Here is a 27,908-nt window from a genome sequence, read left to right on the forward strand (position 1 = left end):
AGACATCTGTAATCTCCTTTATTGATTTAAAACACACATATGATTCGATTGATAGGGAATCTCTATTAATAGTCCTGGAAGAAATGAGTTTGGATAAGAAAACAACTAATATCTTAAAAGCGACACTTACAAATACATTTTCGAAATTTAAGTTGATGAGTGAACTATCAGAAAAATAAAAACGGTGGTACGACAGGGGGATGGGCTCTCACCGTTGCTGTTCAATTGTGTGCTTCAGAAAGTAACCACAGAATGGAACACAAATACACTCCTGGAAATGGAAAAAAGAACACATTGACACCGGTGTGTCAGACCCACCATACTTGCTCCGGACACTGCGAGAGGGCTGTACAAGCAATGATCACACGCACGGCGCAGCGGACACACCAGGAACCGCGGTGTTGGCCGTCGAATGGCGCTAGCTGCGCAGCATTTGTGCACCGCCGCCGTCAGTGTCAGCCAGTTTGCCGTGGCATACGGAGCTCCATCGCAGTCTTTAACACTGGTAGCATGCCGCGACAGCGTGGACGTGAACCGTATGTGCAGTTGACGGACTGTGAGCGAGGGCGTATAGTGGGCATGCGGGAGGCCGGGTGGACGTACCGCCGAATTGCTCAACACGTGGGGCGTGAGGTCTCCACAGTACATCGATGTTCTCGCCAGTGGTCGGCGGAAGGTGCACGTGCCCGTCGACCTGGGACCGGACCGCAGCGACGCTCGGATGCACGCCAAGACCGTAGGATCCTACGCAGTGCCGTAGGGGACCGCATCGCCACTTCCCAGCAAATTAGGGACACTGTTGCTCCTGGGGTATCGGCGAGGACCATTCGCAACCGTCTCCATGAAGCTGGGCTACGGTCCCGCACACCGTTAGGCCGTCTTCCGCTCACGCCCCAACATCGTGCAGCCCGCCTCCAGTGGTGTCGCGACAGGCGTGAATGGAGGGACGAATGGAGACGTGTCGTCTTCAGCGATGAGAGTCGCTTCTGCCTTGGTGCCAATGATGGTCGTATGCGTGTTTGGCGCCGTGCAGGTGAGCGCCACAATCAGGACTGCATACGACCGAGGCACACAGGGCCAACACCCGGCATCATGGTGTGGGGAGCGATCTCCTACACTGGCCGTACACCACTGGTGATCGTCGAGGGGACACTGAATAGTGCACGGTACATCCAAACCGTCATCGAACCCATCGTTCTACCATTCCTAGACCGGCAAGGGAAATTGCTGTTCCAACAGGACAATGCACGTCCGCATGTATCCCGTGCCACCCAACGTGCTCTAGAAGGTGTAAGTCAACTACCCTGGCCAGCAAGATCTCCGGATCTGTCCCCCATTGAGCATGTTTGGGACTAGATGAAGCGTCGTCTCACGCGGTCTGCACGTCCAGCACGAACGCTGGTCCAACTGAGGCGCCAGGTGGAAATGGCATGGCAAGCCGTTCCACAGGACTACATCCAGCATCTCTACGATCGTCTCCATGGGAGAATAGCAGCCTGCATTGCTGCGAAAGGTGGATATACACTGTACTAGTGCCGACATTGTGCACGCTCTGTTGCCTGTGTCTATGTGCCTGTGGTTCTGTCAGTGTGATCAAGTGATGTATCTGACCCCAGGAATGTGTCAATAAAGTTTCCCCTTCCTGGGACAATGAATTCACGGTGTTCTTATTTCAATTTCCAGGAGTGTATAAAGCGTTGTATAAGGTTGGGTTGCAGGGTAGTCCCACATCCACAATTGCTGTGTACACAGTCACGGGCGATGCGGTGTGGCACAGAGAAGACGCCTAACAGAATCTCTGCTGGGGAGGGCCATAGGAAGAATGGCAGCAGGACAGTCGCAAGGTGAATCGTTCTGTTGTTTCTCGGATGAAGCGACATTTTACAGAGACCGAAAGTGTATCCCGTAGATCAGGACAGGGCCGACCACGAGAGACACCAGAAAGACAGGACCGTTATTTGGCTATAAGGGCACGATGGTAACGCCTTAGCACTGCGCATCAACTGGTATCTGACCTCGCAGCATCCACTGGACGCGTTGTCTCGAGGCAAACGGTGTACAGAAGGCTTCAGCAGAGTGGTCTTTATGGTTGTAGAGCTGCTCTAAGTTTACCTCTGGCGTATCTTCAGAAAACGGAACGTCTAGAGTGGAGCGATCAAAATGCCACATGGACGATCGAACGGTAGGCCATGTTCTTTTCACAGATGAGTCCTGATTTGGTCTGGAGAGTGATTCTACATCTACATCTACATCTACATTGATACTCCGCAAGCCACCCAACGGTGTGTGGCGGAGGGCACTTTACGTGCCACTGTCATTACCTCCCTTTCCTGTTCCAGTCGCGTATGGTTCGCGGGAAGAACGACTGTCTGAAAGCCTCCATGCGCGCTCTAATCTCTCTAATTTTACATTCGTGATCTCCTCGGGAGGTATAAGTAGGGGGAAGCAATATATTCGATACCTCATCCAGAAACGCACCCTCTCGAAACCTGGACAGCAAGCTACACCGCGATGCAGAGCGCCTCTCTTGCAGAGTCTGCCACTTGAGTTTATTAAACATCTCCGTAACGCTATCACGGTTACCAAATAACCCTGTGACGAAACGCGCCGCTCTTCTTTGGATCTTCTCTATCTCCTCCGTCAAACCGATCTGGTACGGATCCCACACTGATGAGCAATACTCAAGTATAGGTCGAACGAGTGTTTTGTAAGCCACCTCCTTTGTTGATGGACTACATTTTCTAAGCACTCTCCCAATGAATCTCAACCTGGTACCCGCCTTACCAACAATTAATTTTATATGATCATTCCACTTCAAATCGTTCCGCACGCATACTCCCAGATATTTTACAGAAGTAACTGCTACCAGTGTTTGTTCCGCTATCATATAATCATACAATAAAGGATCCTTCTTTCTATGTATTCGCAATACATTACATTTGTCTATGTTAAGGGTCAGTTGCCACTCCCTGCACCAAGTGCCTATCCGCTGCAGATCTTCCTGCATTTCGCTACAATTTTCTAATGCTGCAACTTCTCTGTATACTACAGCATCATCCGCGAAAAGCCGCATGGAACTTCCGACACTATCTACTAGGTCATTTATATATATTGTGAAAAGCAATGGTCCCATAACACTCCCCTGTGGCACGCCAGAGGTTACTTTAACGTCTGTAGACGTCTCTCCATTGACAACAACATGCTGTGTTCTGTTTGCTAAAAACTCTTCAATCCAGCCACACAGCTGGTCTGATATTCCGTAGGCTCTTACTTTGTTTATCAGGCGACAGTGCGGAACTGTATCGAACGCCTTCCGGAAGTCAAGAAAAATAGCATCTACCTGGGAGCCTGTATCTAATATTTTCTGGGTCTCATGAACAAATAAAGCGAGTTGGGTCTCACACGATCGCTGTTTTTGGAATCCATGTTGATTCCTACATAGTAGATTCTGGGTTTCCAGAAATGACATGATACGCGAGCAAAAAACATGTTCTAAAATTCTACAAGAGATCGACGTCAGAGATATAGGTCTATAGTTTTGCGCATCTGGTCGACGACCCTTCTTGAAGACTGGGACTATCTGTGCTCTTTTCCAATCATTTGGAACCCTCCGTTCCTCTAGAGACTTGCGGTACACGGCTGTTAGAAGGGGGGCAAGTTCTTTCGCGTACTCTGTGTAGAATCGAATTGGTATCCCGTCAGGTCTAGTGGACTTTCCTCTTTTGAGTGATTCCAGTTGCTTTTCTATTCCTTGGACACTTATTTCGATGTCAGCCATTTTTTCGTTTGTGCGAGGATTTAGAGAAGGAACTGCAGTGCGGTCTTCCTCTGTGAAACAGCTTTGGAAAAAGGTGTTTAGTATTTCAGCTTTACGCGTGTCATCCTCTGTTTCAATGCCATTCTCGACAGATTCGAATCCGGAGGGCACGTGGAACACGATTTCGAAACCCAAACATTGTGGAAAGAGACCGATATCGAGGAGGATTCCTAATGGTGTGGGCAGGGACTATGTTGACCCCTCGAACAGCTCATCATGAAATTGTACAGGTGAATCAGCAACGTTTAACTGCTGTCAGGTGCCATGAGGACATCTTGGGATCTCATGTACGGTTGTTGCGAGGCCCATTATATTGATCGACGATAATGCTCGACCTCATAGAGCACGGGTGGTTGATGTTCTTTTGGAAAGGGAAGATACTGCACACACGTCGTGGCCGGCCCGCTATCCCTATTTGAATCCAATAGAGCATATCTGGGATGCACTAGGGAGACGGGTTGCATCACGTCAGCATCCACCAACCGTTCTTCAAGACTTGTGAGCAGCTCTGCAGGAATAATGGGCGTTATTCCCTAAACATGAGATTGATGGCATCATTCACAGCATGTCCCATCGTTGTCAGACCAATATTGGTAGTCACACCCCATACTGAGCTCACTAATAGTTGTCAGAATGTGTATGCTATTCCGTTATGTTGGGAAAAAACGAAAAACATTTTTGTTTACCGTTATGCATGTTGCAGTTGACTACGTTCTGCATTCTTTACATTGTTTCTTCTTTAATATCACGTGTTTATACTATTGAAAGGAGTATACTGGGGCACATTTGTACGTGGCACCAGCATAAGATAAGAATATTAATAAATTAAAATGAATCTAGTATACTATAAACGATGAATGTCTCTGATAGGCTCGATAATGTAGATCCCTGCCAGTGCGCGACCGAAGAGCTAAAGATAATGTACTGCTTTGTTGGAGTAAGAGAGCGCTTGGCGCACAGTTGTAGGTAGCTGTCTGTGAGGGAAAGGGGACGGAATAGGCAGTCTTTGGGGTGTGCCGTGTGAAGCCACCAAGAGTTACATTAATTTAGGTATGTCAGTATTGTTGAAAATGAAAACAAGGTAAAAATATTAAATGATGATTTCTATTTTTGCCAGTAAGTTAGTATAGATGAGTTGTAAGAGTCAACAATTTGTAATTGTTGAGTAACCCCAGAATGTACATAAACGGTTTTGATAAAAAGGCTAGTTAGATATTTCAATTTTGTAATGCTTTTAAGATTTGTTAACAGAGCTATGTGTAATTTGATGATTTCTATTTATGTTGGATTAATGAAGTTAGATAATACTTGCTGTTTAAATCTTATTATTTGTGAATCAGTCATGAGTAATGTAACTTGAATTGTCAGATGTTTTTTGAAAAGCCAAACTTAACTTGCAGCATAATTTTGCTAAGAAAACTCAGTGTTAGTAATTCACCATAATCAGTACCGCCTCCCAGTCCAGCAGTCCAGCCAAATAAATTTCAAGCATTATGGCCAGCATTGCACACTGCTGAGACCGTAGTTAGCATATGTATATTTTTTTGTAAGAGACCAGATTATATCGGGTTCCACAGTTGCTGCTTCAGAGGTAAGACAATTTAATTTATTTGATATGTGCACAGGAACCAGAGTTATCAGTTCCGAATAGGGCCAGATGATTCAGTGCATAAGGGGCTGACTGTATTTTGCAGTGACTGTATTCCTTTATTGGTATTGGGAGTTGCATTGTCCAATCAATTCGTGTAAAGTTTAGCTAACAATAACACAGAGTAAGCACACCACCTGCACTTACAACACGCAACACGACAATTCGAGATCTGTATACATTCCACGGTTTGGACGTTCATTCAACGTAATTTGAAGTTTATTATTTTATTTTTTTAAAGAACTTGACATTATTTTGTGGCAAAATAAACGCAACCTTGCAAAATTTCCGTTTGTTGCTTTGATTTTAGTCACCAGTGCAGTAAAAGAATTTAAACATCTTGGAGAATGGATTATTTCGAATGCTGGAGAAGGAAAAGCAATGGAATCCAGAAAAAATAAACTTGAACTAGCCTTTCAACTAACAAAAGATACATACAGTAAAAAATCCCTTTTATGGGATTAGAAGACAGTGTTTAAGCCCGAAGTTCGGCATGCAGCAGAAATACTAAATATTAATTTCAAAACCCAAAATGAGAAACCTGAGATAATGGAAAGAAAAATTTTAAGGAAAATTATAGGATCAAAATTCCAAGATAATAAGATAGTATACATCAAAACTGAAACTCTCTAGAAAAAAATCGAAAAACTTTCGGATACACTGCGAAAAAGAAGGATAAATTTTTATGGCCATCTTCTCAGAATGAACTATTACAGATTAACCAAACAAATGTTTGACTTTTTTCGTAACCGCAAAACAAAACCCAACTGATTTAAAGAAACTGAGAAAGACCTAGTAGAACTAAAAATCTCAGAAGATTCACTAATCGATCGATCAGCTAAATAAGTTACTAAAGATCAAAATATAAGGTTCCAAGACAAATCTATTCAAAGACCCAACATGTCATCTCGCGAGAAGAGAGGAAAAGAAGACCACAAAGAATGAAGAAATACTGGGTACTGCGAGAAGAACATTACACACAAAAAATGATTGAGCCAACGACCCAAAAGAGGATGAAACTAAATAAGAAGAAGAAGAAACAAAAATCCTACTTAAGACAGCACATAAACTGCTGAAACATGTCTGGGTAAAAACAAAACTATAAAACGGTGTCTTGCATAAGGTGGAATTCTTCTCATGTGTTTCTTAGCAAGCACGGAAATAAGAAGAGCTACAACACCAAAAAGATGATTATGTTACATTTATGTTGAGGGTCAACTGACAATCACTGCACCAAACGTCGATCCTCTGCAGGTCATTTTTGCCTTTCAGTACAATTTCCCAACGTTATGACTTATCTGTACACAAAATATCACCCACGAAAATCCGCACAGAACTTCTGAATTATCGAGCCTTTTTAAAGTACTAGGTAGGTTCTAAAATGGTTCAAATGGCTCTGAGCACTATGGGACTTAACTTCTGAGGTCATCAGTCCCCTAGAACTTAGAACTACTTAAACCTAACTAACCTAAGGACATCACACACACCCATGCCCGAGGCAGGATTCGAACCTGCGACCGTAGCGGTCGCGCGGTTCCAGACTGTAGCGCCTAGAACCTCTCGGCCACCTCGGCCGGCGATAGGTTCTAATAACCTCACTTCATCGTCCTGATGAAACAGGAAAAGCTGATTTAAAGGAGTCGGTCGAGTAAAACAACTGGTAGTGGGAACACATACGTAAAGCAGAAGTAGCCCTTAATAAAACTGCAAGGCTAATTACTGGATACCTGAAACCAAGGAAATGCCAAAGATGAGTTACTCACACTGCATGGACATACTCGAACAAGATGTAGGTTGAAGTCTAGGAAGAGCTTCCTACAGGCAATATCTGCACTAAGAATATCAACCAAAAATTCCAGAGAAAAACAGTGGGCAGCCAAAATAATTTTTATCCACGCAGGGGCAAAGCCAGCGGAATGTTTATCATCCGGGCATAACCTGGACCAGACCACATGGAGATCACTGCTCAGGTTACGAACGGGTGTAGGCAAATCTAAGGACAACCTAATGGAATGGGCCAACACTGTTTGAATGTTGAGAAGTACAGACAACGAAACATCTGTGTAAGTGTTTATGTTGCCCTTATTCTTGCGGCGAGGAGATTTGTTCAAGGCACAAGAAAATGCTGTAGCAGTTGATTTCAATTTTGTATGTGTGTATAAGTATAAATTCCTTCTATTTCCTTACCTGAAATTTTATATTTATAGAACTCCATGTGTATGCTCCTGACACGAGTAAATAAATAAGTATATAAATGAGCAATGGATAATGTCAGAAGTTTTGTGCAGCTTTTCGTTGATGATGTTTTTGTAAGCTTGTCTTATAGATGTCACTGAAATTTTATGGAGGAAGAGCAGAAGACTCTCAAGGAAGATGTTCAAAAAATCTAGAACAGAAAATGTTTGAAAATCATCTCCACACCACTTTGTGCGTGTGAAACTATTTTATTACACCCACCTAGATCACGCGAATTGTGAAAAAAGTGGGAAGCAATAACTATTGGAATCTTATTCTATTACACTCGAAAGTTTTGGAGACTTGGAATGGCTGGAAATTAGGGCTTCTTATGAACACGACTCGAGCTGTTCGAATAATTTACGATCTTTTGATTGGTCTGCGATCTAGTAACTTTTGTTGGTACTGTCACAACGACCTCTCTTACAACGGAAACTCCCTATCGCTCCCCCTCACATTTAGTGGTCATTTGGCCCACTGGATAGCCTGTCAAAATTGAACACAGATCAAACATGAAAACAGGAAGAAGGTGTAATGAACTGTGAAAGAAAAAGAAAAATAGAAACAGTGGACGGTTCAAGCAAAAGGAGAATAGAGCAGTTAGAAACGACTGAAACCTGGTAATCAAGGGAAGGCAGGATTCGGTTACGGGGCCGTAATCAGTTACTATTGGTTGCCTTTTACAGTTACACACAATTTATTTTAAACTAGTAATTCCAGACTCAACAATAAATAAAAATGAAGGAATAGACAACTATGTAAATAATAGAGTTTTCAGTGAGCTACAATTTAATACCATTAAATACAGATACAACAGATAATGTTTTAAAAACAAGCCACTGTGATCTGGGCAGAAAAACTCGCTGCAACTTACAAATTACAGGTATTAAAATATTAAAGGCAAGTCGCCACAAACAGCAGAAGGCATCAGACGCCAGGAATGGCAGTAAATAAGATTTTAAAGGCTTACTGCTTAAATACAAATATCAAATAATAATTTTAAGGCAAGTGACCACAATCATGGCTGGAGTCCTTACACGCCAGGAACGGCAATAATATAAAAAATTTAGAAACCTGCTGTAAAACAGCAAATACAATAGCAAAGGTTAATTAAAAAACAAGCAACTGATCACCAAATGGGGGAAATAAGATGACGGTAAACTTTGTAACACAAGGGGCCGCAGACGGTGCTCCAGGAATCGACCTCTGAGAAGGCCCGGCAACAAACACTTTCGCGAGCGATGAGATAGGCAGCCAAGAGTTGCATTCACTTCACAATATGGTAACTCAGATTAGTGGCAGTCTAACAAATGACTAATGATAATCTTGCTGAAGTTACCTGATGTCCGATAAACCAAACGCAACGATGGAACAATACGCCAAAACCGGAACCGGCGGTCTACATTACGTCCCCAGAATACCGTGTTTAGAGCGCCCGGAACAAGAAAGCAACCACTACCATCAGAGTAGGAAGCACTCCACTCGTTGTTCTTCGCCTTGGTGACATTACGAGCAACAACACGTATCCAAGTCACTGGAGACGCGCGAGATATCACAATGGTGGAGGTTTCTCTACTTGGATTGCACTCATCTTAAAGCTTGCTGTATCCGGTTTACTCTCGTGACCACAGCCCTTCCATCCGGCAATTCATGGGTGCCGCCAGCGGTCCCAGCGTGTTCTCGCACTGCACGGACCTGGCTCCTCCTGAGTCCCCAACCGAACTGGCTCATTCACACGGCCCGGAAAAACAACGACGTCACCCCCAAAATAGGGCAACAGTTACTACATTTCGTTAACTGCCGCTGCTGCCACTAGCGGACAGGCAACGCTTGCGAAACCGAGTGGCGCCAGTCAACACAAGAAGAAGATTAACAACAGCAACCATATCGTCTGGCCTCCAACGGAGGGCGGAAACCTACAAACAGCACCAATGCGAGCCGCAGCACAGCTTAACGACGGCGCCGCGGATAAGTGATCACTGTGTTGAACTGCCGTGCGGATGAGCTGTGTACAAACCTCCCTCGTAACAATTTCATTTTTTTCCCCCGCTGTTCGCTGTGTTCAAATTTGTGTCTGTGTCGTGGCGTAACGTCCATGTCAAACAGCGGGGTGTCAGGAAGGCACTTACAATGACAGTTGATTCTGCACGACTACTCCATTAGCAGCCGAAAGGAAGTGGCTTTCTAATGTGAAACGTTTGATGACAATGAGACAAGACAACAGCATCCTCCACCGAAAAACACGGAAAAGACGTCTGGTGCGTCATATACCGCATTAGTGACAGTACGTGCATCATATCTACATCTACATCTACATTGATACTCCGCAAGCCACCCAACGGTGTGTGGCGGAGGGCACTTTACGTGCCACTGTCATTACCTCCCTTTCCTGTTCCAGTCGCGTATGGTTCGCGGGAAGAACGACTGTCTGAAAGCCTCCGTGCGCGCTCTAATCTCTCTAATTTTACATTCGTGATCTCCTCGGGAGGTATAAGTAGGGGGAAGCAATATATTCGATACCTCATCCAGAAACGCACCCTCTCGAAACCTGGCGAGCAAGCTACACCGCGATGCAGAGCGCCTCTCTTGCAGAGTCTGCCACTTGAGTTTATTAAACATCTCCGTAACGCTATCACGGTTACCAAATAACCCTGTGACGAAACGCGCCGCTCTTCTTTGGATCTTCTCTATCTCCTCCTTCAGACCGATCTGGTACGGATCCCACACTGATGAGCAATACTCAAGTATAGGTCGAACGAGTGTTTTGTAAGCCACCTCCTTTGTTGATGGACTACATTTTCTAAGCACTCTCCCAATGAATCTCAACCTGGTACCCGCCTTACCAACAATTAATTTTATATGATCATTCCACTTCAAATCGTTCCGCACGCATACGCCCAGATATTTTAAAGAAGTAACTGCTACCAGTGTTTGTTCCGCTATCATATAATCATACAATAAAGGATCCTTCTTTCTATGTATTCGCAATACATTACATTTGTCTATGTTAAGGGTCAGCTGCCACTCCCTGCACCAAGTGCCTATCCGCGGCAGATCTTCCTGCATTTCGCTACAATTTTCTAATGCTGCAACTTCTCTGTATACTACAGCATCATCCGCGAAAAGCCGCATGGAACTTCCGACACTATCTACTAGGTCATTTATATATATTGTGAAAAGCAATGGTCCCATAACACTCCCCTGTGGGACGCCAGAGGTTACTTTAACGTCTGTAGACGTCTCTCCATTGATAACAACATGCTGTGTTCTGTTTGCTAAAAACTCTTCAATCCAGCCACACAGCTGGTCTGATATTCCGTAGGCTCTTACTTTGTTTATCAGGCGACAGTGCGGAACTGTATCGAACGCCTTCCGGAAGTCAAGAAAAATAGCATCTACCTGGGAGCCTGTATCTAATATTTTCTGGGTCTCATGAACAAATAAAGCGAGTTGGGTCTCACACGATCGCTGTTTCCGGAATCCATGTTGATTCCTACATAGTAGATTCTGGGTTTCCAGAAATGACATGATACGCGAGCAAAAAACATGTTCTAAAATTCTACAAGAGATCGACGTCAGAGATATAGGTCTATAGTTCCAATCACGATAAGAATCTCTTGCCGAAGCACCTAATTTGTACGCCTGGTAAGTGTGTGAGATATACTTTGTCACATTTCAGTGACCGGACGAACAGTTCATAGTGTCGTGGAAAAAAAAAAAGAAGAGCACGAGACAGATTTGAACATAGCTCGCCTGCAGGGTAGTTCAACCTCGTCACCACTAAGCGACGACACCGCTGTTGTCTGAGGCTACTCTATATTGCACTTCTTGTTCTTCGACCTTTGACTGTTTCTATTTTTTTTCACAGTTCTGTTCACCTTCTTCCTGTTTTCATGTCTGTTGTGTGTTCAGTTTGTGACGGGCTATCCACTGAGCCACCTTACCACTAAATCTGAGGGGGATGTGATGGGGAGTTTCTCTTGTTAGCTTTTCAATGCACTGTGGATTTTGACAGTCGAAATTACAACGGTAACTAATAAATAAGTAAAAAAAGATTACAATCATTACTGTGTATATTTCTCGAGGTTTCGCTCGTCCCGCGATCTAGTGAGGTCTGATTGTACTATTCCCAAGACATGTCATTCCGTTGCAATTCATTCTTCCGATAAAAATTACAGTCACTTTATTACGATACATTTCGTTTGCTCGGCATTTAAGTCCTGATTACTCGTCTTGAGTGGTTCATTTGAATGTTGCCATCTTGCTTTCAGACTGATTCAAATTTGGTAAAATTTGCATCTGTTATTCTGATATGTGAACAGGGATTGAATTGCTCATTTCCAACTTACTTGGTTAATAACTTAATAATTACCGCCTCTCATAATGAAATAAAATATTCTGCTGGGTTCATTCAAGCACTTTTTTTTTCTTTTTCTTTCTTTTTTCTTTTTTTTTTTTTTGAGGACAACATTTTCGACTTCGTCTGCTACCTTTACCTAAAAATCGGCATAAATGTTTATATGTGCATACATACTGTATGAGATATCGTATTGTAAATTTGTTTGAACACATAGGAGTTTGTGCAGCGGAAAACATGCATCTTACTGAAAATAATACAATTACCAAAGTGAAAGGGCATTAATTTTGCATCGAATGACATATTTAAATATCAAAATCAGTGCAGCCGTTCGGCCGCAATCAGTTGTCAAATTTCGGTCATTTTTATCAACTTGGCCAAAAAGTCGGCTCCAGTGCCTGCAACTCAAAGGCAGCTACTCCAAACGAAAAATGTCAAGTTATCAGAGTTGTAGAGCATGATACTTAAAGTTACAAAAGCATCATCAACGTCGAATCTTCGGTAATCCAGGTAGGTATTTCAGTTTAATAACACTGTTTTAGGAAATTGATGCTAATTGAGAGAAACTTAGCAGATTTCCTCTACAAAGTGAAATATTGTTCATAAAGTGATGAAACTTGCTTAAAGAGACACTGTTATTGGGGTAGCTGAAAGGCAAGGTGATGAATGGATGCAAGAAGTATTGGAACACCCACCCACCAGGGTAGCCGAGAGAGCTAACACGCTGCTTACTGGACTCGGGCTGGCGCCCCAGCCGCAGATCGAATCCGTCTGGCAGACTAACGACGAGGGCCGGTGTGCTGGCCAGCCTGAATGTGGTTTTTAGGCGGTTTTCCAGATCCTGCTTGGTGAATACTGGACTGGTCCCCACGTTCCGCCTCAGACATTTGTAACAAGTTCGCACTCTTCCATGAATTACACTAGATGGAGACAGTTGGGGTACACATTTTCCATTCTGGGAGGGGGGGGAGGTATGGGGTGGCGACAGGAAGGACATCTTGCCACCCCTTACAATTAACACGCCAGATCCGGTTAACCATTACAGCAGACCTCTCCAGTTAGGATAATTGCTTGGAAAGAGAGAGACGAAGTATTGGAACGCATCTGTGATGAGGATCTTTGTGCTAAAGATACTCAGTGTGAAAGGTTTTGTCAGAGGTATTTTTACCGGTCAATCAGAGATGGAGGAAAACAAACAAGTCCTGGATCCACACAGACAAGTGAAGCAAAGGGAATGATTTCTTCCCACATCGAACAAACAGAGGGGAGCCAATTTACTTTGCAGGAGTTCAGAGACTAAATCACGAATGGGTGTGAGACAGATGTAAGGACCATGAATACCTGACTCTTCCGGAAGTATGTTGAAGAAATAGTGCTAGTTGAGAGACATAAAGAAAGCACAGGAGTGTGTTTCAAAAGTAAAGGCTGTAAGATACGGTCAGATAGTTTCTACCACAGCAAGCTATCAGATCCGCGAGAGAGCGTTTTGAGAATTGTACTCCTTGCTCAGATATACTCCGTGAGGACATCAGTACACAGGTCTATTGATACATTGCAATTACGCCCCCCCCCCCCCCGCCCTCCCACACACACACACACACACACACACACACACACACACACACACACACACACACCTGATGATGTCTTGTCAGACGTCCAATCAGTGCATCAATCATTGCTTCATTTTTTTGAGTCGTTGATTTTGAAAACCAAACGAGGAACGCTAAATATATGGAAAAAATGTGTTGTTTTGTCACACACAGTGATTTCTGCAGTAAGGCCACGGTCATTTCTATCTTCACTATTGACTGGGTTCAGTAAATTCATGTACAAAAGATTCGACTTATTGGCGACACTCGTAGTGCAATTGGATTCGCAGCTCCATATATTGAAGCTTACCTATTTGAGAGACCCTCGACTGGTCGACCTGAACATCTAAACATAACCACTGAAGATTTCATCCAGTTCATCACTGATAACGCCGATTTTAACATCTGCAAGTTTGAGATGTTGAATACTTTCCATTGCATGAGAGGAATTACGGTAGTTACTCCCTACACAGGTTTGGAGTCTAACGAAAACATAGATCGAGAAAGAAGATGTTTAGTTTCTGAACTTTTGTCTTCAGTTGGAGTGCCTCATCTGATCACCTATCAGAAAGCAAATAATGTTGGCTTAAACAGCGTTATTATAAGGGATCTCGATTTCGCCTGTCCTGAGTGATCAAAGGTATCGCTCTCCGGATATGAGATTCTGTGGCTTTATGGAAAGTGGAAGAAATTCATTGCCGTGCCAAAGTGGAATGGATTCATGGAAGCAGCCGCTAAACACCGACAGTTGTTTCGTTCGAAAATAATGTGCCTCCCATTCTTAAATTATCGTCCAACTTTGTACGACACAGAAAATACATCTCTTCTAGCAGCATTGAAAAAATGCATAAAACGTTGTCAGAGGTGGTGTTTTGTCACTTTCGATCAGCCACTTTATCTGATGGCGATGGATACTACAAGAAGCGATGCAGTGACTTAGAACATGTCATTGTATGTGTAGATGGGTTTCACGTTCTAATGTCCTTTTTGGGTGTATTGGTATAATGATGGCAGGAAGTGCCTTGAGAGACTTACTGTCCACAGTATTTGCTGTAAACAGTTTGAGGGGGCATGTGTACACTCGAGTCGTAAGAGCTCGTACACTGAATCACGTGGTATTATCATATTATATCTTTCTGATACTTAAATGGTGTTTTTTTAAAATATTGCCATGCTCTTTTATTTGTTCATCTCTACAAACATTTACATTACTTTTCCGTAAAGACATATTAGCCATTACTATTTACTTGATTTTCATTTTAGCAACCCACTCTTACCATTTAAGGAAAGGATAAAAATGAATAGAAATAATGAATAAAAATACACGTGAATGAAGAAAATTAAAAAGATATACAGAGAAAATACATTATGTGCTAACTAGAGAGTCGTCTTCCAACTGGAAATTTCATTTCACTGAATAACAGTGACTTAAAAAAAAAGGATTTACTTTGGCTTTCAGGTGTAGTAACGCATAATAGTGCCTAAAACTACAAAACTTCATGCTTTTGTAACATGAAATTTCATGGTCTACAATTTTGATAACTTGAAATTTTTCATTTCTAGTAGCCGCTTTGAGTTACAGGCGTTGGACCGAACTTATTGGGCAAGTTGATAAAAATGAACGAACTCTGAGAACTGACTGCGGACAAACTGCTGCACAGATTTTGACATTTAAGTAGGTCATTCGACGCAAAATTCTCTTTCTTTTTGGTACTACTAAATTTTCAGTATGATGCATAATTTCCGAATAACAGACGAAACCCTGAAAAAACTGCAAAAATTTCTTGGTTATTTTGGCCACAAAAAGTTGTCCCGATGGTCTTGGAGGTAGAAAGCTTGGATTCAACATACTCTCAACTATATGCACAAGATAAAGAAATATAATCTTCTCCCTCGTTTTTTGTAAGCAAAAAGTACCCTGTTACTTGACTAGTATGCGACCAGAAAACAACACAACGTCGTACTGCATCAAGACATGGATGAATAAACAATGCAGCAGAGGAACATGGAACTGTATTTTGTTCTCTGACAATAAACTATTTAACGTCGTTCTGAAACGACGACGCTTTTGTATTTGGATAGAGCGTGCAAGAACACACCTGCAGTAACCTGCTTTCCCTCTGTACCGCATTCATCAACTTCGAATTAATTACTCACAGCGTAAGGACAAAGTTCAAGGCGAAAAACAGTGGCGCACTAATACGGCGCGATAAACAGTTCATCAATTGCACAATTAGTCTCGTTTCTTTTGTTTTGAGGAAGTATACTCAATGACAACAACTTAATTTCTGTATTACGTAATGAGATATATTGTAAAGTCTCTAGTAAAAGTACAACAATATTTTATAACCACCAATTTGCTGTAAAATTTCTGCATGGAAAAATGATCACAAATGTTATGGTTTTTTATAGTCTTTGAAATGAGTTATTTGTAACGCAGCTTATATTTAATGCACATTCGTCAAAACTAACAGAAATAAATGGTGGAGACCAGTTCTATAGATGTATGAAGTAGTACATGTGTGGCTTCAAACCAGTAACAGCTCCACTTCGAAAATCGAGCGATGTAGCACAAAGGTAATACAATGGACGCCAGTTTGGAGGTACATCGGTTCAAATCCCCGTGCAGTCATACAGATTTAGTTTTTCCGTGTCTTCCCTAATCACTTTAAGGCAAATACGGGTATGGTTCTACTGTAGAGGACACAGCCGATTTCCTGCCCAAAGACGAACTTGAGCTCCATTTATAATAAACGTTCCGTCGACGGGACCCTAATCTTCTTTTTCTTTTCGAATAAAGACGTAAACCTAACGTAAGGTAGCCGGTTTGTGTTTCAATTTGAGGAAAGAATAACCGGTCTTCCCACAAGGGCTTGTACTTGTTACGTTTGTTTCCGAGATGACAACGTCTGGTGAATTTGTTATCTAGTGAACCGTTGCACAGGGCAGTCAACAAACTCATCATTGTGAATATGACTTCGAACGAAGTGGTCAGCGGAAGAACGTGCTAAACCACGAGGGCGTAGTTTTGAGTTTCACGAGTCGGGGCTCGAATGTCAGACGTTTGAACGTGGTAGTGAAGCTAGAAAATCTGAAATGGTAAATGCTAAGGCTCACTCTAGATATAGTGGCGATCAGAGAAGTGAAACGAAAAGAAGACAGGAATTTCTGATCAGAGGAGTATAGTGTAATATCAGCAGCAGCAGAAAAAGACACTGCTAGAGTAGGATTCGTTATGAATATGAAAGTAGGGCAGAGAGTGAGTTACTGTGAAAAATTCAGTGATAGGGCCATTTTCATCAGATTCGAGAGCGAACCAACACAGACAATGATAGGTCAGGTATACATGCCGACGTCGCATGCGGAATATGAAGACATAGAGAGAGTATGTGAGATATTGAGCGGATAATTAAATGTGGAAGACGAAAATTTAATAGTCACGGGGAATGGAATGCAGTTTTAGGGGAAGGAGTAGAATCAAGGGTTCTGGGACAATATGGGTTTGGTACCAAGAATGAGAGAGTAGAATGACTAACTGAGTTCTGCAATGAATTTCAGCTAGTTAATAAGTCACAGCTGCAAAATACTAACGCGAATTCTTTACAGACGAATGGAAAAACTAGTAGAAGCCGACCTCGGGGAAGATCAGTTTGGATTCCGTAGAAATGTTGGAACACGTGAGGCAATACTGACCCTACTACTTATCTTAGAAGCTAGATTAAGGAAGGCCAGACCTACGTTTCTAGCATTTGTAGACTTAGAGAAAGCTTTTGACAATGTTGACTGGAATACTCTCTTTCAAATTCTGAAGGTGTTGTTGTTGTTGTGGTCTTCAGTCCTGAGACTGGTTTGATGCAGCTCTCCATGCTACTCTATCCTGTGCAAGCTTCTTCTTCTCCCAGTACCTACTGCAACCTACATCCTTCTGAATCTGCTTAGTGTATTCATCTCTTGGTCTCCCCCTATGATTTTTACCCTCCACGCTGCCCTCCAATACTAAATTGGTGATCCCTTGATGCCTCAGAACATGTCCTACCAACCGATCCCTTCTTCTGGTCAAGTTGTGCCACAAACGTCTCTTCTCCCCAATCCTATTCAATACTTCCTCATTAGTTATGTGATCTACCCATCTAATCTTCAGCATTCTTCTGTAGCACCACATTTCGAAAGCTTCTATTCTCTTCCTATCCAAACTATTTACCGTCCATGTTTCACTTCCATACATGGCTACACTCCATACAAATACTTTCAGAAATAACTTCCTGACACTTAAATCTATACTCGATGTTAACAAATTTCTCTTCTTCAGAAACGCTTTCCTTGCCATTGCCAGTCTACATTTTATATCCTCTCTACTTCGTCCATCATCAGTTATTTTGCTCCCCAAATAGCAAAACTCCTTTACTACTTTAAGTGTCTCATTTCCTAATCTAATACCCTCAGCATCACCCGACTTAACTCGATTACATTCCATTATCCTCGTGTTGCTTTTGTTGATGTTCATCTTATATCCTCCCTTCAAGACACCATCCATTCCGTTCAACTACTCTTCCAAGTCCTTTGCTGTCTCTGCCAGAATTACAATGTCATCGGCGAACCTCAAAGTTTTTATTTCTTCTCCATGGATTTTAATACCTACTCCAAATTTTTCTTTTGTTTCCTTTACTGCTTACTCAATATAGAGATTGAATAACATCGGGGAGAGGCTACAACCCTGTCTTACTCCCTTCCCAACCACTGCTTCCCTTTCATGTCCCTCAACTCTTATAACTGCCATCTGGTTTCTGTACAAGTTGTAAATAGCCTTTCGCTCCCTGTATTTTACCCCTGCCACCTTTAGAATTTGAAAGAGAGTATTCCAGTCAACATTGTCAAAAGCTTTCTCTAAGTCTACAAATGCTAGAAACGTAGGTTTGCCTTTCCTTAATCTTTCTTCTAAGATAAGTCGTAAGGTCAGTATTGCCTCACGTGTTCCAGTATTTCTACGGAATCCAAACTGATCTTCCCCGAGGTCGGCTTCTACTAGTTCTTCCATTCGTCTGTAAAGAATTCGTGTTAGTACTTTGCAGCTGTGGTTTATTAAACTGATTGTTCGGTAATTTTCACATCTGTCAACACCTGCTTTCTTTGGGATTGGAATTATTATATTCTTCTTGAAGTCTGAGGATATTTCGCCTGTTTCATACATCTTGCTCACCAGATGGTAGAGTTTTGTCAGGACTGACTCTCCCAAGGCCGTCAGTAGTTCCAATGGAATGTTGTCTACTCCGGGGGCCTTGTTTCGACTCAGCTCCTTCAGTGCTCTGTCAAACTCTTCACACAGTATCGTATCTCCCATTTCATCTTCATCTACGTCCTCTTCCATTTCCATAATATTGTCCTCAAGTGCATCGTCCTTGTATAGACCCTCTATATACTCCTTCCACCTTTCTGCTTTCCCTTCTTTGCTTAGAACTGGGTTTCCATCTGAGCTCTATTCTGAAGGTGGCAGGGGTTAAGTACAGGGAGCGAAAGGCTATTTACAATTTGTACAGAAACCAGATGGCAGTTATAAGAGTCGAGGGACATCAAAGGGAAGCAGTGGTTGGGAAGGGAGTGAGACAGGGTTGTAGTCTCTCCCCGATGTTATTCAATCTGTATATTGAGCAAGCAGTGAAGGAAACAAAAGAAAAATTCGGAGTAGGTATTAAAATCCATGGAGAAGAAATAAAAACTTTGAGGTTCGCCGATGACATCGTAATTCTGTCAGAAACAGCAAAGGACTTGGAAGAGCAGTTGAACGGAATGGACAGTGTCTTGAAAGGAGGATATAAGATGAACATCAACAAAAGCAAAACGAGGATAATGGAATGTAGTCGAATTAAGTCAGGTGATGCTGAGGGAATTAGATTAGGAAATGAAACACTTAAAGTAGTAAAGGAGTTTTGCTATTTGGGGAGCAAAATAACTGATGATGGTCGGAGTAGAGAGGATATAAAATGTAGACTGGATATGGCAAGGAAAGCGTTTCTGAAGGAGAGAAATTTGTTAACATCGAGTATAGATTTAAGTGTCAGGAAGTCATTTCTGAAAGTATTTGTATGGAGTGTAGCCATGTATGGAAGTGAAACATGGACGATAAATAGTTTGGACAAGAAGAGAATAGAAGCTTTCGAAATGTGTTGCTACAGAAGAATGCTGAAGATTATATGGGTAGATCACATAACTAATGAGGAAGTATTGAATAGGATTGGGGAGAAGAGAAGTTTGTGGCATAACTTGACCAGAAGAAGGGATCGGTTAGTAGGACATGTTCTGAGGCATCAAGGGATCACCAATTTAGAACTGGAGGGCAGCGTGGAGGGTAAAAATCGTAGAGGGAGACCAAGAGATGAATACACTAAGCAGATTCAGAAGGATGTAGGTTGCAGTAGGTACTGGGAGATGAAGAAGCTTGTACAGGATAGGGTAGCATGGAGAGCTGCATCAAACCAGTCTCAGGACTGAAGACCACAACAACAACAACAACAATAGCGAGTAATATGTTCAAGAGCCGCAAGACCAGGAGGTATACTTGGAAATGGCTAGGAGATTCTGGAAGATTTCAGTTACATTATATCATGGTCAGGCAGAGATTCCAAAATCAGTTATTGGATCGTGGGGCGTACGCAGGAGCAGATATAGACTCAGATCACAATCCAGTTGAGATGAAGAGTGGGCTGAAGTTTAAGAGACTAGTCAGGAAGAATCAACGTGCATAGATGTTGGATATGGAATATTAAGGGATAAAGAGGTACGCTGGGAGTTCTCTGAGGCTATAGATACTGCGGTAATAATAACTCAATAGGCATTTCAGTTGAAAGGGAATGGACATCACTAAAAAAGGGCAATCATATGAGGTGGAAAGAAAAACATAGCTACTAGGAAGGTAACTCCGAAGAAACCATGAGTAACAGAAGAAATACTTCAGTTGACTGATGAAAGAAGGAAGTACAAAAATGTTCAGGGAACTTCAGTAATATAGAAATACTAATCACCTAGGAACGAAATAAATAGGAAGTGTAGAGGAGCTAAGGCGAAATGGTTACGTGAAAAATATGAAGAAACAGAAAAAGATATGATTGTCAGAAGAGCCGACTCAGCATATAGCAAAGCCAAAACAAGTTGCTGTGAATTTAAAAGCAATGGTGGTAACATTAAGAGTGCAATGAAAATTCCTCTGTTAAATGGATAGCTGGAAAGAGTACATTGAAGGCCTCTACGAGGGGAAAGACTTGTCTGAAGACGTGATAGAAGAAGAAACAGGAAGAGATATAGAAGAGATAGGAGATGCAGTATTAGAATCAGAATTTAAAAGAGCTTTGGAAGACTTAAGATCAAATAAGCCGGAAGGGACAGTTAACATACCATCAGGATTTCAAAAATCATTGCTGGAAGTGACAACAAAACGACTATTCACGTTGGTGTGTAGAGTGATGAGCCTGGCGATATACAATCTGACTTTCGGGAAAGCATCATCCACGCAGCTCCGAAGATTGCAAGAGCCGACAAGTGTGAGAATTATCGCACAGTCAGCTTGACAGCTCTTGCATCCAATTTTCTGACAAGAATAATGTACAAAAGAACGGAGAAGAAAACTGAGGATGTATTAGATGAAAATCAGGTTGGCTTTAGGAAAGGTGAGGGCACCAGAAAGGCTAGTCAGGCGATAATGGAAGCAAGACTAAAGAAGGATCAAGACACGTTCATAGGATTTGTCGACCTGAAAAAAGCGTTCGGCAGTGTCAAATGGTGCAAGGTGTTCGAAATTCTGAGAAAAATAGGGACAAGCTTTAAGGAAAGACGGGTAATATACAGTATGTATAAGAACCAAGAGGGAAAATCGAAAACGAAATGCTCGGGTAAAAAAAAAAAGGTTGTAAGACAGGGACGTAGTCTCTCGCCCCTACTGTATAATCTATACATCGAAGAAGCAAGACGAAAATAAAAGTAAGGTTCAAGAGTGGAATTAATATACAAGGTGAAAGGATATCAATGATAAGGTTCGCTGATGTCACAGCTGTCCTTAGTGAAGAAGAATTATGGGATCTGTTGTATGGAGTGAACAGTCTAATGAGTACTGAATATGGACTCAGAATAAATCGAAGAAAGACAAATGTATTGAGAAGTAGCAGAAATGAGAACGGTGATAAATTAAACGTCGGAAATGGTGCTCACGAAGTATACGAAGAACTTCTGCAACTAAACAGCAAGATAACGCATAACGGGCGGAACAAAGAGAACATAAAAAGCAGACTAGTACCGGCAAAAAGTGCATTCCTGGCCAAGAAAAGTCTACTAGTATCAAATATTGGCCGTAATTCGAGGAAGAAGGTCCTGAGAATGTATGTTTGGAGCTAAGCACTGTTTGGCCGTGAAACATGGACCGTGGGAAATTCGGAAAGAAGAGAATCGAAGCATTTGAGATGTGGTGCTACAGAATACTGTTGAAAATTGAGTGGACTGATAAGATAAGGAATGAGGAGGTTCTCCGGAGAATCTGCGAAGAAAGGAAGAAGGGCAGGATAGTAGGACATCTGTTAAGACGTCACGGAATAACATCAATGGTTCTAGAGGGAGCTGTAGAGGGTAAAAACTGTAGAGAAAAATAGAAATCGGAATACATGCAGCAAATAATTGAGGACGAGGACTACGCGTGCTACTCTGTGAGATGAAGAGGTTGGCACGGGAGAGGAATTCAAGGCGGGCCGCAACAAACCAATCAGAAGACTAATGACTTTAAGAAATTAGAAAAAGTGAAAATTAAAAATTTTTGGTTAAGTCTGTAAATAGTAAATCACAGTGGACTTATTTGTAATTTTCTCTAAGAATTGTTACGTCACTTTTTTAGGTATGTACTCTCCCATATAAGTAAAGAAATTGTTATTAAGTCACATAAAATTGTTTTATTGCAACGTTGTTCCTAAAATTGTAGGTTAACACCGTCTTCATTAAAAAGTACCTGCAAAAGTTTTGAGGGTAAATATCTGGCTCATTACTATCTTACATAAGAAATGAATATACCAGAGCCGCTAAACATAAGGAAAAGCGCTATTACAGTAACATTCCATAAGTAACAGTGCCAGTTGTTTTGTAGTGACTGAATTAATACACCAAGTGTTTCCGAACTTACGTGTTTGTTTTCTTTTACATTAAAAACAGAATACTAGGGAATGAAGACTTCACACATACATAACATACAGTTCTGTATGTTTAAAACACTGAAGAAGAAGCTACATGAGTTTGTGTTAAAGTTGTCAAACATTAGTAAAGCAATTTTGGATCCTACTTATTCACTTGATGGCATTCACAATAGTGATGATTTGTAGGAGGTACGTAGCACGTAAATATTTTGTTGTTGTTGTTGACAGGATGTAGCCCATCACATTTTCTTGCTGAGATGGTAGGATTTGCCTCTCTACCTTTTTATCGTAATGAAACATTTAAAAAGTATGGATTCACGTCATATTTGACTTTCACTGTCACTGTGATCTGCTTCCAGCTTCTCTTTCATTGGAAGTTGATTCCGTTCCTTTCTAAATATAAATACACACCATAATTTTTTAGGGAAAAACCCAGAATTTTTAACGTTAGATGCTATGCCTAAAACACGTTTATTACGGGTTTTTCTACTGTTGCAAGGTAAAACTAGCCAGTGGCTGTAATAACATTGCAGGCGTTCATTGATATATAACAAATTCAATATATACTCCTAACATTAAAGAATTCCCCACAATTTTAACAACTATCATGTCTAAGCTTTTTGAGATTAGACTTGTGACAATATAATGCTAAACTACGCTTACGGTATTTTCAACATCTGATGAATTTCCTGGTGCAATATTGGGATCAGCTAGGTTGTTATAAAAAAATGATTCTCTATTGTAATTGAGATCCTCGACAAACATTCATCTCTTTACTCGTTCATAAGACGTGGGCGTCAATAACGTGTTGACACTGTGGCATAGCACTGTTTTCATCCAAAGGCGAGAACATAAATATGATGGGGCAAAACATATACATAGCCGACAAATACTTTCTAGCAGGTCAAATGGAACTACTTGTTGCCAGCAAAAAACCATGACAGATAACATGATCAGACTAATTCTCACTAAACTGAGGGTTAGCGCTTTCTTCCTCCGACTCCCAATATTCTCAGGTCGTAAACTACATGTTGTGCCTGGAATACGAATTGCAGGTGCAGTCTGCTCTCTGCTGGACACCTGCACAGTTGTCGAAGGCTCGAGACAATTTAGCGCCCCTGTTCAAGAAGAAAGTTGCTGAGAGGTGGAGAGGGGGGGGGGGGCGTATTCCCGCAGGTAGACCACCCTAGGCCTCTGACGTCACTGTGTCGTGTTCGCCCGCCTGGGACCCGGAAAGTCTGCAGTCTGCTATGGTGAGCTTTGGACGGAAGTTGGAAATGGCAAAAGCGAGGAGCGGTGCATTGGTGACCCCGCTTGCGTCGCATCTGTCGGTACTGCTGCTGTTGATGACGATGACGATGACGTGGACTGCTGCACGTCACCCCGCCCCGTGGTGAGTCCTGCGGCTCTAGAGCGACCTCTGTACTTTTTATTATATGATCTTCTATCATTGTCATTTTCGCTGGAGCGGTGGTCCACGCAACGTATACAACATTTTCTTCATCGTGGACATGTGTGTTTTGGGTAATTTATCGCAAGAGTAATCCTTCTGCAGCCACAAAGAATGGGAGCGATAAGTTTTCTTTTTATGGTGCGTCATCTATTTTCAATTGAGTCCTTTATTTCAAGAAAGCACTCTGCGAGAAACCGGCAATACTGTTCACTAATGAAAGGATCAGATAAGGCAGAAGTGACAGATAACGTTCCATTAGGATTTCTAAAATCATGGCGGGAAGTGACAATAAAACGACTATTCACGTTGGTATGTAGAATGTATGAGCCTGGCGATATACCATCTGACTTTCCGAAAAACATCATCCACACAATACCGGATATTGCAAGAGCCAGGAAGTGCGAATATTATGGCACAGTCAGCTTAACAGGTCATGCAACCAAGTCGCTGACGAGAACAATATACAACAAAATTGAGGGTGTATTGTGTGGAAATCCCAGATTCATCATTTAAACTTTGTAAATAGGCCTTTTTGGGGTAGTGCACCTCTGTCTTCAAGTGTCTGTTTGTTCAGTTTCTTCAGAATCTCTGTGACACTCTTACGTGGGTCAAACAAACCTGTGACCAATCGCGCTGCCTTTCTCTGTATACGTTCAATATCTCCTGTTAGTTCTATTTAGTATGAGTCCAAACACTTGAGCGAAGAGCATGGGTGAATTGTAAGTCGTCTCCTTTCTAGACTGACTGCATTTCTTAGTGCTCTACCAATAAATCTAAGTCTGCTTCCTGCTTTAACTACGACTGAGCTTTTGTGATCGTCCCATTTCACATCCCTTCAAAGTGTTTTATGAGCAGACCGCCCCAACAGTGCTACGTTGATACTGTATTCATAGGGCACTACGCTTTTGTCGTTTTGTGAAGTTCACAGTTTTATATTTCTGAACATTTAAAGCAAGTCGATCATCTTTGCACCACTTTGAAAACTTATCAACATCCTATTGAACATTTGAGTAGCTATTTTCAGACAGTACTTCATTACAGATAACTGCATTATCTGCGAACAATCTGACGTTACTATTAATACGTCGTTAGCATACAACATGAACGGCAAGGGTTCCAACACACATTCCTGGGGTCACGCACGAAGTTAAATTTTTCAAATGGCTCTGAGCACTATGGGACTTAACTTCTGAGGTCATCAGTCCTCTAGAACTTAGAACTACTTAATTAAACCTATCCAACCTAAGGACATTACAGACAGTCATGCCCGAGGCAGGATTCGAACCTGCGACCGTAGCAGTCGCGCGGTTCCAGACTTCGCGCCTAGAACCGCTTAGCCACCGCGGCCGGCCGCACGAAGTTACTTTTGTATCTTCTCTCCACTCAAGATAATATGCTGCGTCCTTCCTATCAAAAAAATCCTCAGCCCAGTCACAAATTTCGCTTGATCCCGCATATGATTGTACTTGGATGTGTTTCTGAGTCAAATGCTTTTCGGAAATCAAAAGAATGTTGCATCTACCTGACTGCCTTGATCCAAAGCTTTCAGTAAGTCATGTGAGGAAAGTGTGAGCTGAGTTTCACATGATCGATGTTATGGGAATCCATGCATGGAGGAGGTCATTCTGTTCCAGATACTTAATTACGTTTGAAATCTCAGAATGTGTTTTCAGATCCTATAACAAATGGATGTCCAAACTATTGGGGGTACTTTTGTGGATCGCTTCTGCTGTGGGCGTGATTGTGGTTTCTTCGAACTACAGGGACCCGTTCTTTGTCCGAGGGATCTACGGTAGATGATGGCTAAATGACGGGCTAACTCAGCGGCAAATTCGGTATAGAATCTGATAGGGATTCCAATGAGGTGTAGAGTTTTCTTCAGTTACAGTGATTTCAGTTGTTTCTCAACACCGCTGACAAATTTGTTTCACTCGTATTTGCAGTGGTGGAAGAATTAAATTGGCACAATATTCTGGAGCTTCACTTTGTGAATGAACGTTTGAAAACGGTGTTTATCTTTTCTGATTTTGTTTTGCCACCCTAAATTTCATTGCCCGTCTTGTCCACAAGTGTCTGGCCACCAAAAGCGTCACAGGTTTTGGGATCCTAAGGCCGCAATATCGGATGCAACATTAACTATACATGGTCAGAGTGATGAGTTACGATGCAGTCAGTGTGCCAACGACATCCTTACATTGAAATCAAAGTACCACTTAATAAATAAAAATTTCGTAACATTGTCTTCCTTAGCATTACGAGTGTGCCGTGTAAGCAAACACTCTATAGAGTGGATGAAAGTCAAGACTTTATTGTTAACTAGACGTAATGCTATAGAAACCTCAATTACAGAATTAAATATCGTACTGGTTTACTTAGCGCTACTTTCCATTCAGTATGTGTGCCGTTATCGCAATGATTGTATTACGTTTGATCATCACTATCCACCCTCGCCAGATGACCTGTTAGTTTATGTCGCGTTTTGATAACAGTATCCTGTGATGCCGTTCAGTTTGCTATACAGTGTGAAACAAATTGCACACAAAATTACTGAAGACATATCATGAATCAGAATCAAGAAACGTGGAGTGAAAACTTATTACTGTGGTTCCTAGTGACTGCTGATATATCAGAGCTATATCACAGATAGGTTCATCCTTTCCTTGAGTGATTGGTTTACTTAAAACCGATCAATGTTCTATGTTGTTGCGCACAGGTTATTCGTCGTATTCATACATGTAAAATATATTTCACAAACAAGAAAAAATATCGAAAAATGACTTAGCTTCCACAAGTAACAATACGCGAACTAGCGAATAATTTGCCATACTGTTAATGCTCAAAATAAGATTTAAAAGCACTCGAAGAATGCAATACAGCGATGTGATACTTTATATAGTACGCAGTGCACTGTTCATACAAAATGTGGTAAATCTGAAAATAAAGGCCAACGACAAGTGCAGTTTTTCATCTCATTTTTCGATTTTGTACAGGAGAAACTGCACTTCCATGGAAATATTGCTTTGTAGAGGAAGACCAAGACTTCAATACAGAAAGCAGATTCGAATTGTTTATGTTTGCAGTAGCTGTGCAGAGATGAAGAAGTTTACACAGGATATCTTCGCATGGGGATCTGCGTCAGACCAGTTTTTATGCTGAAAACCACAACAACGACATTACTTTTAACGTTTACCGTATTCCATAGTACATTTTGCGACATATTTCACTGAATACTGTATTCCGTATAATATACACCTTCGTTAATAATGTACACGGTGGTCAGAATCAGACTGAAAAGCTTGTAAAGGTGCTACATTGTAGGTCGTGCTAAGAAATAATCGTTAAGAAAAAATTCCATACGTTGCGACGTTTTCGAGTCATTTAGTATTGAACTTAGCCTATAACGTCACAGCGCGCGCCCAATTCAAGCAGCAATCCACAGACGTGCTGCCAAACGCGTTCTTCGTTTGGTTTACTTAAACCGATCAAACGTAGCTTCTAGTTACCTACCTTGAATTTCGAAAAATGCACATTTTAACTGGTAATGAGCATTTGAGTAAGTGATAACTCAAGATCCACAGATGTCTGTGCGTTACCTCATTTTAGCTCGTGCAAGTGGAATTCGTGGCGATCCGCATCAAAGCAGTC

The sequence above is a fragment of the Schistocerca piceifrons genome, chromosome 2 (genome assembly GCF_021461385.2).
Source record: "Schistocerca piceifrons isolate TAMUIC-IGC-003096 chromosome 2, iqSchPice1.1, whole genome shotgun sequence".
NCBI lineage: Eukaryota > Metazoa > Arthropoda > Insecta > Orthoptera > Acrididae > Schistocerca > Schistocerca piceifrons.